Source organism: Charadrius vociferus, unplaced genomic scaffold, assembly GCF_000708025.1.
Source record: "Charadrius vociferus isolate BGI_N301 unplaced genomic scaffold, ASM70802v2 scaffold7, whole genome shotgun sequence".
Lineage (NCBI taxonomy): Eukaryota > Metazoa > Chordata > Aves > Charadriiformes > Charadriidae > Charadrius > Charadrius vociferus.
In genome coordinates this window covers 8,653,222-8,666,305 of record NW_009649308.1, presented here as the reverse complement: position 1 = coordinate 8,666,305, position 13,084 = coordinate 8,653,222, and the positions used below count along the sequence as shown (strand labels likewise).

The 13,084-nt window shown below is 41.3% G+C and overlaps 1 protein-coding gene across 1 annotated transcript in view; it reads left to right on the top strand.

The window, feature by feature from the left end:
- Nucleotides 1–13,084, top strand: part of DCX (doublecortin) — a 76,769-nt gene that overhangs the window by 46,399 nt on the left and 17,286 nt on the right. The gene's annotated exons all lie outside the window — the stretch shown is intronic.

The window sequence follows — 13,084 nt, the reverse complement described above, 5'->3', positions numbered from 1 at the left end:
CCAGTTATCCTGGAGACTGCACAAAGGGAATGTAAATGTGTACAGCCATCTGCAGCTGGCTGATCTGTGAGCTCATGTAGTCACCTCTGCACCTGTAGAAGTGGAATTTGCTATTTCTTAGAGATTGGGAAAGAAACAGATACAGTTCTGCTTGTAAGTCTCTGGCCATCTCCTGCTTCCCTTATCATATATCTCTTGGGGGAATCTCATAGCAATTAGTTTCTAATTGCTTCAGTAGTCTACAACTCATTTTATGAGAAATGCCATCTAAATATAATGGTTCCTGTGTGTTTCACAGAAGCAGAAATTAATTTCATTGTAATTTTTAAAACTCTTCTTCTTTCTGTTCCCCCTCCTTCCATCATGTAATATTTTATATTTCAAAAAGAAAGGTAAAATATTAAAAAGGATTTTTTTAAATCAGGTACTCTTCTCCCACTGTTCAATGGCAGAGAGTCACTCTCATGTGCTATACATTTATTATAATGATGTAATTTGAACAATACTCCCAAAATTAGTGTGGACCCTTTAATACCTCTCCCAGGTGCTATTTAGTTGGGGCAAGAAGGCTTTAACCTTCTGCCTTTTGGAATCCCCCTAGTAAATAATTGCATCTTGGGATCATCTCCAAATGAAATTTGCTTGCTACGCAGCAGCAAGGAGACGTGATAGGATTATAAAACAGGACTATTTTTCACTGCAGAAATGCTTGAACTCACTCCAGACAATTATGCAGCCTGCCATTTTACACATCATCTATTTCGGTATTCCTGCATCAATTATTCTATTAACATTGCTGCATACTAAGCTAGAACTTGTCATTGGTCCTGTAGACATGGAAGGGATGGGATATATTTCAAATGAAAAAAAATAAAGGAAAAAAAGGGCATTTCCACGTGAGAGGCTTTGGGGTATTCATTTCAGCAGCCTCGCTGCATGTTCTACACAAAGTATTTTTATCTCACAGCCTGCTTAACATTGTTAATTTCTACCCTAATATGGTTTAGCTCAGGCCATAATGCTGAATTTTCCATTACTCTGTTAGCTGTCAGCTGAATTGAAAAGACCTGTTAATTAGAAAAAAAAATTAATAGCTTTATTCAAAGATTAACAGAAATTAGGGTGCAAACAAAATTGTTCTGATAGGGAGGGTATGTGCATTTGCTGTAAATTCAGGAAATCTCCCAAAACACAAAGAACATGTTCAGAATTATAATTAAGGAAGAAATTTTAACTCCCTGAAAGAACAGCTTGATGGCAATTGTTACTTTCCTTTAGATTTAACGTAGCATCTGTTACAATTTAATTTTTAAAGGACACCATTTTTAATTCCCATTAATCTCCAGAATTAAGAGTGTAATAAAGATCCTTGCAAGCATTGAAATTTAACTAGTCAGAATGCCTTTAGGAGCCTTTACAGAATATTTTAGCAATTGAGCAACAGCTTTGATACTATGAGTGGGGTGAAATGCAAAGCCAATGTTAATTAGATACAGAACCGGTTGCACCTTTTCATCTTCTTCAAGAATTAGGCTGACTTGGATCCATGGGCTGCAAATGATATTACAATGTTGCAGGACAGGATGGTTTGTTCATCGTCAGGATTGGAGATGCGTATTAGGAAGGATGACTTGATGGTTGAATACTTCATACTTGTGTCTTTTTTCCATTAAAGTTGATATCATGAAGTAAAAATGTTAGCTTTTCTACATCTCCTTTGATGAGAAAGTGTGTTGGATTTTGCAGATGTTGAACAAAACAGAGGGGGACCTGTAAAAAATATGACCTCAGTGACATATTCAAGAATTAATTAACAGAAGAAATATCTTTAGATATGATAAAAATAGCAGAGATGTTTGAAAGTCTGTATACTTGGACACTTAGACCCTGAATAAAACCAGTGCAGGCTGAGATACAAATATGTGCATAAGCTGAATTGACAGAATAGTCTTGTGTGGTCAGAAAAGGTTACAACTTACAACTGAGTTAGAGTGCATCTTCCCCAGGAAAAATTGTGATAATACATTGCTATAATCCTAATTAACATACGCTGTCTACCACAAACGCCAAGGAAGTCAAGGTTATCCGTAGTGAAGTGTGTTGGTGTGCTGCTGTGCTAGGGGAGACTCAGCCAGCTCGAAACGTGCTGCCTTCAAAGTCAGTGCTGATGCCCGACTTAAAGTGAAGTGTCCTCAAGCTCTCCTGATGCACTAATAATAATGACAAGTCTGACACTGATTTTTCCCTAGCACTTATTTTGGAAGGAAGTTACTGATGTCCGCAGGACTCACGACAATGTTGCATAACTACATTTCTTGAGGAGAGGCTGCCTCAGTGAGTAAAACACATCCACTTGTTACATGGAAACCGTATCTGTTTGTATTTAATATAATTTCCTTTGCCATTCTGGGTGATTATCGAAGACAGAATTATATCTCTTTACACCACATCACAAAGAGGCTGTAGAACAAATCCTGCTACTTCGTACAACTCTGTAATCGTCTTCATTTTGCCAGAACTTTATTCTGCCCGAAAGCACTGTGCAGGCATGCTGCCCTCTGCTTCCATGGGTACATGCTGGGCAGTAGTTAGGCAGAACGGGTGGGTTGCAAGACAGCGGCCTTATCCCTGGAAAACAGAAATGCATGAATAAATCAGTTTTGTCCCCCTCTGAGGGTTCATCTTTGGCCACTGCCACTGCTGTACTGGGCTGAAGTCCATAACTGCACCCAGGTGGGTGAAAGTACAAAGGAAGCTCTTTGGTAGCTGGCCAACATACTGTCCTTTGACATGGTGGGCTGAGAATTAAGTTCTTGATGCATCTAACCATGAAGTAATTCACTGGAGGAAGTATTTTTACATAATGCTGACTGATAAGAGAAAAGAAGGAGCAGGAGCCAGAAACACTTATAAGACATTGAGGAGGGTGGTGAGCCCCTGGGGCAGGTTGCCCCGAGAAGCTGTGGCTGCCCCATCCCTGGAGGTGTTCAAGGCCAGGTTGGACGGGGCTTGGAGCAACCTGGGCTGGTGGGAGGTGTCCCTGCCCAGGGCAGGGGGATTGGAACTAGATGATCTTTAAGGTCCCTTCCAACCCAAACTATTCTATGTTTCCATGAAAGACTCTCCCAGGGCACCCTCCTAGTGGGTGAGGAAAGCTGATATGTCATCTTAGTCTTTTAAGCAGACAACACACACTGCATGTTGGGTTGAGAGCAGTTCTCACAGCTAGTTTTACTTCCTCCCTTTATCACCGTCTTCCCCAACCAAAAGTCAGCAGGTAGAGGGGTGGCTGTGGGGACGCTGGTTCTGACCTTCTCATGAACCAGGTAGGTGCTGTGGCGTAGGGTACAGAGATAAGGGCTCCTTGGGGAAAGTGGGGACCAACTGTGAGACAAAGTCAGGGTGTGGCTATTGGTCTCCTCCAGCCCTTTAGAGCTTCCTTACAAGTGGCAAATGCTTGGTGTAGCTTTTCAACCTTCTGGGCCTGTCGGTCAGCTAAAGGTAATATTCTTTCTGTGATCCTTGAGGACAGAGGGGGTTGCTTGCAGGCACCCACCAAACCATTCAATCCTGGTACAGGGTGTTTTCTTTGTATTTTAACCAGGGTGAGGATCTATTCACCGATGCCTCTCCATCACCATCAGTACCATTGTTACAGTTAAAGAAAAACTCGCAGAAAGCTGAACAAGAGCCTTCTCTTTTACGAAGATATGCACAATAGGATCAGCAACAGCTATAGGTTTTAGGAGCTTGTTTCTGGAAATCCCATTAACTGGAAATTCCAGCCCATTCCATTCAGCTGACCTTCAGTAGGTTGATAGGCTCCCTGTGCCCCTACTTTCAAGACTCCCATTTCAGGTAGTTGCTTGACCTTGGCCATGTAATCATACTACTTCCAAAGTTGCTGGTGTTCTTTTGTAGTCCAGAACTACTGTTTCCTCTCAAGACTGACGAGGGGGGACGATTAGGAAGAACGGTTTGACAGTTCTCTGAATTCTGAAGTGCTACCTGTTTTGGGGCAATTTTAGCTGGAAATCTTTCCTTTTGTAGTCTTAATCTGTCACCTAGAATTTCTGGTTTTATGGTTTTCTGACTGGAGAAAGGGTAATATTTTATATATTGGTGTTGATGGCTGTGCTGCTTATGCCTCCAACCTGTACAGCACATTTATCCTCAGCCTAATACCCTTATGAATACAAGAGCAAGCCTTTCTTCTAGGTAAAAAGAATCAACAGCCTGAATATCTGTTTCATAGTCCCCATATGTATATGGAATGGGGATAACAAACTAACCTTTCTTCCAGAGGCTAATTGGATTTTACACAGTTTGGAAGCACCACTAATTCACCAGATATATTCAATTCAGCTTTAACATTCATGCTGGGTAGCCTGGTTATTGACCTTTCCTCCCCCTTGCTTTTTATTCTATTCTATTTCAAACTTACCCATTTCCAATACTTAAAGAAAGTGGCACTTTGTGCTGCAGCCCTTTTGAGAGCAGCGTTTCTTCATGCACGAAGTCTTACAAGCTGCTGTGCACATACATGCATGAATATTTCTTATTCCACTTAAATAAGCATCACAAATGCTTGTTATAGAAATAATGCGTATTGGTCAGAAGCTGGTGTCCCTACTCTGGTTTAGTTGCATTATAACAAAATAGTCCAAGTGGACATAAAGCACTCATAATCAACCTACTGTAGTTATACAGCCTAATTAAGAGGATCTGCATTTTTCATCAGTGAAAAGGTGTAAAAATTCCCTCTTGCATCAAAGAAAACACTTGATCGTGCTGACTTGCCCAGAATTTTCTGTTCTGAAGGTGAGACAGGAAGAAAAAAAATCTCTAGAGAAGAGAGGAATTTGATTGTTTCAATCAAACTATATAGACTTAAATGTAACCATGGCTCACCACGAATACAAGAAAAAGTTGAGATCTCTGAATAATGTTTTAAAGAATGGAAATCTCACTGCATGTTTCTATTGAGAGGTTAAATTATGGACCCTGAAACAGCGTCCCCTTCCCTTACTGCTGGGTAGCTCAGAGAAGGGCTCCCCAAAGTCTAATTGCACATACTTCTATGGTATGGGCCGGGCACGCAGGAGTCCTCCTGATTTTTTAATGTCAACATCTGTGCTTTTTCTGCTCATCCTTCTATTGCTTATCCATTTCAAGCAGTATTTTTTCATAAAAGCGGATAAGTAATTCTCTTTCTGTGAATGCAAATGTGGAATCTATTGAGTGTGTGTGTGCATACTTTAAAGAAATAATTGAATCCAAACATCTCTTCTTTTTAAATGCAGGAAACCAGAATCTAATAAAATGTAAATCAATTCAGTGTCTGTTTTGGGCTTGCAGTCTTCAGACTGTTAAAAATAAAGTATTAAGTGCTGTGCATTCCAATATCAACATCTTTATTTTCCATCATATCCCCTTAACCCATTAAGTCTTCTGAAATCTTTCTCTTTCTGGAGATGTGGTGAAGAACTTGTCAGAGAAGAGAAAGCAGTTCAGTTAAGTCTGCTCTCCATGTTCATTAATTCCCAATATTCACTCTGGCGCATGACCTTGCTGAATCTTCCTGTGGACCAGTCTGTACGTGTTTGGTTTCTGTACCGTGCTTTATTGATTGCAAACACCCAATTGATTAATTGTAAAGCACACTTGCCTTTGTGATTTAGAACTTTGGCTTCTCAGACCTGAAATAAACATACCACTGCCAATTTGACTTGGGGTACAGGTACTGGAGTATAAATAAGTCCGTCAGATTTCTGGTTTGAGTTAAAACAGAGTTTAAACAGTTTTAGTTACATTCTCAGCTCAGTTAACTCTTAATGCCCGCCTCACTACTGCTCTGACTTCCTTAGCTCCGTCTAGCATCTAGTGCTGAAAGAGAAAGGACATGAGCAGGTATCTAAAATACGTTAATTGTCTTTAGCTAACAGATGGTTAGATGCGTTCAATTTTATAGCATCTATCAAAGCAACTTAGAAAATAAGAGTACATCTTAATTCAGCTCTGCTCTTGTTAGGCATTATGTGTGTATGACATGCAAATTGTCTTCTGTGGTCTTTTGGCCTTAAAAGAAGCTGTTTCTGAAGACATTTTTTCCCCCGTTGTTAACTCTGGAAGCCTACAAGCTGAAGAAGTATGATGATTTAAAGAAAGCAAATGGACATCTCTTTTCTTTGAGCATAATCTGCAGAAACTTAGGGAAGAGTTTGAAGCTATCTATGTACTGGTATCACTTTCTGTTCTGCTGTCTAAATTCTTAAAAAGGAGGGTTATTACAGACAGAACAGTTAACAAAGTCGTTATGACTAACAGAGAGAAGAGCACAGGAGGAAGGCTTGCACTGGCCCTCACTCATCCTAAGACATGCGCAGTCAAGTGGTTGGTTAAAGATGACATTCTGCAAGATCGAAGAAGACGTTCAGCCCCCAGGCTGAACCTGTGGTGGTGTGATTCCAAATCTCCTTTGCCAGACCTCTGCTGGCCCTTTAAGCAGAGGTCCTTCCTCCTTCCATGACATAAGGAAGAGATGGAAAGTCTGGAAGCGGTACTGTGTACATAAGTCACTGTTCTGAATAATCACTGGCTGCAGTATCTGGTCATTCAGCCTCACCTGGCTCCGTCAGCTAAAAATAGGAACCTCTAATAAAGACATTTCTCAGAAAAGTGAAAAAGACAGTTCAGTTAACCCTCCCGGTGATGTATTCCTCTTCAGAGATGTGCTCTGTGATCTTCTTGGCAAACAGTGATGGCCAATCCAGGCTACCGGAGGCCTCCCGCTAAAGTGGTAGCCACAGGAGCCGCAGTGCTCAATCCAGCAGTGAAAGCAAATCAGATGTGGCTGGAGCCTATGTTAGTGCTGTGGCCATCCTCATAGTTGTAGTTGTAGAGAGTGACGGTGAGGGCAATCCATTAGCCACGCAGACAGAGAACTGTCATTCTGCAGATTATGAAAGGGAACAAAAGGAACTGGGTAATCATAACACCCTTTTAAAGCCCAGGAGGTTCTGCACTGGTAGGTGATTCAGTGAGGCTTATGTCTTCAGGCTTTTGATTTCGAATTGTTTTTAATTATTTTATTTATAAACGAATTACAATTTTTAAGTACTGCTGCTGCCTCCTGGAGGATGGTAGAAATAGCCAGTTATTCACAGCTGTGCGGGTATATATCCTGCATATTTACTACTCCTTTTCCAGGTGAACTCAGAATATCTGTAGCATCACAGCTATTTCAGCAAACTGTCAGCTCACATCCGGAAAGATGTTGAGGCAAGCTCCATTTTGGCAAAATCCTGAAAAATGCTTAGTTCTACAACTACTGTATTAAAATGAACAAGGCGGCTCAGCATCTCACAGAAGGCTGTATCTTTCCTTTCTGCAATTAAAATTGCTGCAGCGGACAGTAATGGACTGTCACTGCAGAAATCCCCTCTTGGAAATCCTTGCTGTATTGTCCTCTCAGGGAGGGGTTTTCTAATATAAGCAGAGAAGGATTTCATTTAACGAGAAAAGAAACCATGCTTAATGAAAACCTAAGGAATTGCAAACAGTTTTGTACTCCCTAAAATCCCCGTTAATTTCTACTAATGTCTATTTCTTCCATAATATAAAGTTTTTAAAAAAATCAAACCTTGATGCATAAAAAAATGTTACCATCAAATCTATTAGCTATAATTACTTTGTAAGAAATATATTTGTGCCTCATCGATTGGAGTGTGAAGATTTAACTTCCTTCACTGGAATTGCTTAAGCCACAGGAATTGGAGAGAAAACCTTTCGTGCAGTATTGATCCTTTTTAAGTCAATATTGTCTTTTTAATCCTGAATTTCAAATTAAATAGTATATCCTTTAAACAAAGGCATGCACATATATCTTGGAAATAAATGCTATTTATCCTGTCTACTGTAATTATACATCAGTTTAATTTTTTTATAAATAAAAAAGCTTGTAGACTTAAAAATGGAAAAAGACAAAATCTTACTGACTTGATGGTTTCCAGTGTCATTGCTAAGGGTGCATGAAAACAGTCACCAACAAAATCATTGTTTTCAGGTAGTGGTATAGGTCCTTGCACTAGCAGGCTACTATTGGGTTTTGTCTTGTGCTTTAATAAATTTATAGCTAAAAGCAAAATGCAGCAATTAAAACCAGTGATTTTCAGGTTACCAGCTGGGGTAAATTTTTGTTGATGTGAACTTTCTTTCAGGGTTTTCATGGTGTTCCAGATTAATTCTTGCATATAATTAGAATAGTAGATTAGCGTAAGCTAAAGCAGACGATCTTCCAAAACAGTCCAGACTGCTTGGCGAGAAACTTGTACTATTTTTTTTTATATGAGGAAATAAACTTCTGAAGAATGCAGATAAGAAGACTTAGAAGGTTATTCAGGAGTCAGTAAAAACCCATAAAACAATTAAGTCAGGGTAGAGGTTTGGCCTTGCTTGTCAAGAACAACCCTGAAACGTTCCATACTGGCTAATAAAGTCTCGAACCAGCTGTCCCCACGGAGCAGCCCATGGTCCTGCTCCCCGGCTTGTGTCCTCTTTAGCTTCACGTCCTTCAGGGATGAGCATTCCCAGGGCTTTCTCCTGGTGTTTTTCTTCTTCTCTGCCCCACTTAGGCAAGCTGGCCCTGGTGCTGTAAGGTCCAGCACTTAAGTCACATGTTTTCACAAAGAAAGTTTACTCCGGCAACTTTATGTAGACAGCAACACATACGGGGCATGTTTCAGGGACATACAGCAATGATCAAGGATTTCCGTTTAATAAACAAAAGGTAAGTAGAAAATACCACACAGGTGGTGAACATAAGCAACACAGCTAAAACTGCATAATATGTGACACCTGTTATTTTCTGAATTTTGCAGTGTTTTACACTATTTAATGAGAGTGAGGCTGGCTTTGGCTGGCTTTTCTACTGTGTTGTGGTGAGTTCTTAATAGTGAGCATTACAGCAGGAAACAAATGGGAACAAATAAAGTAAATACATAAGTTATTGATTCCTGAATATTAGGAGCTCAACAAGTAGATTATCTAATTTCTTTACCAGCCACCAGAACCCATCCTATTATCTGAAGGGACAAGAATACAGCAAAGTGAATATCAAGTATCTCTGCTTGACACTAATTGGGTTTCTATCCTCGTGCATGCTGGTAGTTTTCCATCGTGTTTGGACCCTTGATCTTAAGGGTTTCTTGGTTGCCTGGACTTTCTTTTTACTTGTGGTGGTTGTGGGGATTTCAAGGACAAAATACACACTTTGACTTATGACCTGGAGACAATAAAAGCACTCGTGGGTTCTTTCTGATTTCATCTAAAGGGCTGGGAAAGTTTTGAACCCTTATATTGTGATCTAGCTTTGCACTACATTTAACTGTGCAGTGGTTTCTGTGCTGAAGAGTGAGCTAAGCAACCCCTGAGTCTTTTCCATGGCATAAGTATAGTACTTAGCATTCAAATGGAAACTTGTGTATTAAGCCAAACCCAAGTCTTTGCAAATCAACCAGTGCATCCTCAGGGGAAGGACTGTAATACCAAGTGCTGGTTTGAAATGTCATTCTTTTCTGTGGGAGAATTCTCTGTACGTAATATGCTAAATATTTTCAACCTAATTTTAGGCAAATAGAAAATAGAATTCACTGAATTTTGCAAAGAAAATTCTACCTTTGATCAAAGCCATAGCAGATTTCAGCTTGCTCCATTTTGAAAGTCATGCCGATGTGAAAAGCAAGCTTGTCACTAATGTTTGGCATCTTAACCAGAGCTGGCACTCTTAGGCAGTTCTTTAATTATACATTACATTAACCAGTGTGAAATACTGAGTGTTATTAAGATAGCCAAAAGCCTTCTTTATAGTTGATTTATTAGAGCTTGAAATTAACTTTTCACAGTCCAGCTCAAGTGCATCAGTAGATATGGAAATTCAGCTCTGTCTACAGTAAGTTTCTCCCCAGTTATCTCCAGTGCTCTCCCCAGTCCCTTGCAATGCATCTACCCTCTGCAAAGACCCCAGTGCCCAGACATGCCAAAACACTGGGCATCAGCTGTCAGCCTGATACCTCCATTAGAAATGTCAGTGCCAATCCTGGAATGGTCTCTGTAAAAAATGGAACTTTAAAAAAAACACATTTACACTGGGCTCACCCAGTGGCTGGTGGGCTGCACCAGGCTGGCTGATGCTGGAGATGTTCCACTCTGGTGTGTTTGCAGATGAGTATTTTTTCTCCTCCGGACACAGTACTTAGTCAGTATAGGGCTGGGATGTCAGGAGCTCAGGCTGAAGTTCCAGACAAAGTCAACTGGGTAGAGGAACTTGGTTGTTCCTCTAGCCCTTGAAGGCAGGTGCTGTGCTGAACACTTGCCTCTTGAATAGCTACACAAAGGCTTTGAAGCTGGGCCTTCCAACATTTCCTCAGTAGTGTTTTTCTCGTCTTCAGAATAACAGCGTTACTTTCCACTTCATATGAGCTTTCAAAGCATTTTCTGAAGATGGAAGAGCATCATCTTTCTTTGCCTCAGAAGAGCACCTATCAGCTTGCCAGCAGCCTGAATAAAAGGCAATTTTCTACAAGATACTGATGACAAGTCTGGGTGTTTATGGCTCTCTCCAAAGAGCAATGATGTGCACATTTTCCACTAGTTGTTGCGCTGCGATGATTCGGATTAACTTTAGGTACGTGGAGATAACACAATAGCATTATCATGAGTTACTGTGTGATTAGCACTGGTTCCAGTGGAGTTACCATTGGCATAGTTATCCTGCTGTTGCTGTGTAATCGCATCAATTATTTCACTGGTAACTGTGTAAATTACCACAACTGTAACTGTGTAAAATTTAAATGGATAATTACTCACACCACAGCACCTAGAAAAGTGGATGCTGAACAGTCACCAGGAATACTGTCCTGGCTGGTACAAAAGATGCACAGCAGCGCTCTCAGCTTTGCTGCCAACCCCCTGCACAAGTGGTAGAGGGGAAGGCAGGTGGTATTAAGGTCTCCTGCCCCTCAATACCTGCAGGTGCAAAGGTTATTACCTGCTTGAAGTGCTAATGGTGTTAAGTGGAGACACCTTCTGTAGGAATGAGTTACTTTTCAGCCCTTCTTGGTATTCCCACTAAAATGAGCAAAGCCATAAATGTCCTCAGCAGACATCTAGAGCCTGCTGGACTTGGGAGTCTTACTGTCTCACAACCCCATATGAGTTGGGATCTGGACAGACAAGGTCTAATGAGACTGCAGCCACGTCGTTTTCTAGTCAGAGCAAACCTGTATATCCTTTCATTTGTCAATATTTAATGCTAGATGGCAGAAGACAGGAATGAGAGGCTGTGGCTCCTGCAGCATGCTCCAGCTGAAAGTGAGCTGCAGCAGAGCCCAGCCCATTGCTTTAGAAAGGCAGCAGAGAAAAGAGGTTTTAACATGTCCCAGAATATCTTCATGGGGCTTCAGTTCTCGTTATGATGGCAACATTGGACAGGACGCACTGGCCCGTTTCCTTGCAATAACTTGCAAGTATGAAGTAGGTGTCCGTAGCTGAGGCCTAGAGAAGATCCATTCCACATACTTGCACTCTCCACAAGAACATTTCCTAACATGACATAATAAATCTGAGTCCCGTTTCAAACAAACCAAAACATGATAACCCAGGAACAATGCTTTCAAGTATATTATATTGCTGAAAAAGAGTAGGAGTCAACCATGGGTGTCACTATTGTCCCAGGCCACTCATATATCCCCAGGGAGTTTGTTAATTAAATAAAATTAAATTAAAATAAAATAAAAAATAAAAATTAAATAGGACCTCTAGCTGTATAGAGAGCTGAGTTGTTCACCAGAAAGATGATATTCCTCAGCCAGATGGGAGGACAGTTGCAGATGGTAATTTCATCTCCCAGCTAATTACAGAGAAGTTAGAGGACAGAAGACAAAGAAGAAACCCTGACGTGCCCTTGTGTCCCAACAGTCAGCCCACCGTTTGAGTAAGATCTATTGCTAGGATGTGCTTTTCAAAGTCTTTAGAATGTCCTCCATTTTCCTTGTTCCTGTACCTAACCAGGTATTTTGCTTGGGGTTTTTTTTTGTGATGAATATTGGTTGTTCACCTCTTGATTTTGTTAAAAATATTGTTAAAACATGTCCATCATCTGTAGAGCAGTAGGGAGAGTTACAGATCTCTGCCAGTTGAATACGGGGACTAGCTCCCAGCATGATGGCATTTTAAACTTTGCTACTAGCATGCTTCCAGTGACCTGCCATGCATTTCCAGATTTCCAGACTCTCAGATATCAGGTCTCTGATGAAATCAGTGGATCTGGAGCTCCCTCGTCTTGTGCTTTGCTTCTATTTGATGCCGCAAGGCAATACACAGGTCTGGAGCTCTAGGTACTGCAAGATATAATTTCACCCTATTTAGGATGGCGAAAAAGAGAAGCAAGGTATTCAGAGCCATTAGCCAGCATGACCGTGTCTTCTGTTTATCTCAAACAGCTTTCTGCATCCTGCTTTTGTAGTGTCCCCGGACAGGGGTCTTCGTGTTAGGTGACTGAAAGCTATTGCTTTTCCTTTTCCCGCTGTCCTAGGGCAGAGCTCGCACACTGGTGGCTGCCGCACACCTCCCCTTCCCTGGCATGTGCCTTCCCCACTTGGTAACCACCTTCCCCACCACTCGGCCTTCTGTGGGATGGGCAGCTCTGCAGTGAGGAATGGTGCTTTATCATCCCACGTCTTGGTGGCAAAAGCAGGGAGAAGGAGACACAACATCTGGAATCAATCTGTGGATTTAAATGACGCTTGGGTGGGAAGGGCGTCCAGTGATACTTAGAGCCTCTCCCTCATTGGCGCAGATAAACCTTTTGGCTTTAAAACCTATCATCAAGATTGCCTGCTCGGGAACAGTCACATATCTGCACCTGTGTTGTGCCCAGCAGCTCTTTGCCTTCTGAGTGGTTCTTTGAGTTTTTATGCTCTGTTGGTACTAAGGTATTTATCAGCATGGGCGGTGGTGGCACAGCCTTGCCTACCAACGTGGCACGGGGGCACCCTGGCTTCTTATTTCACAAGTAGCTCAGGAA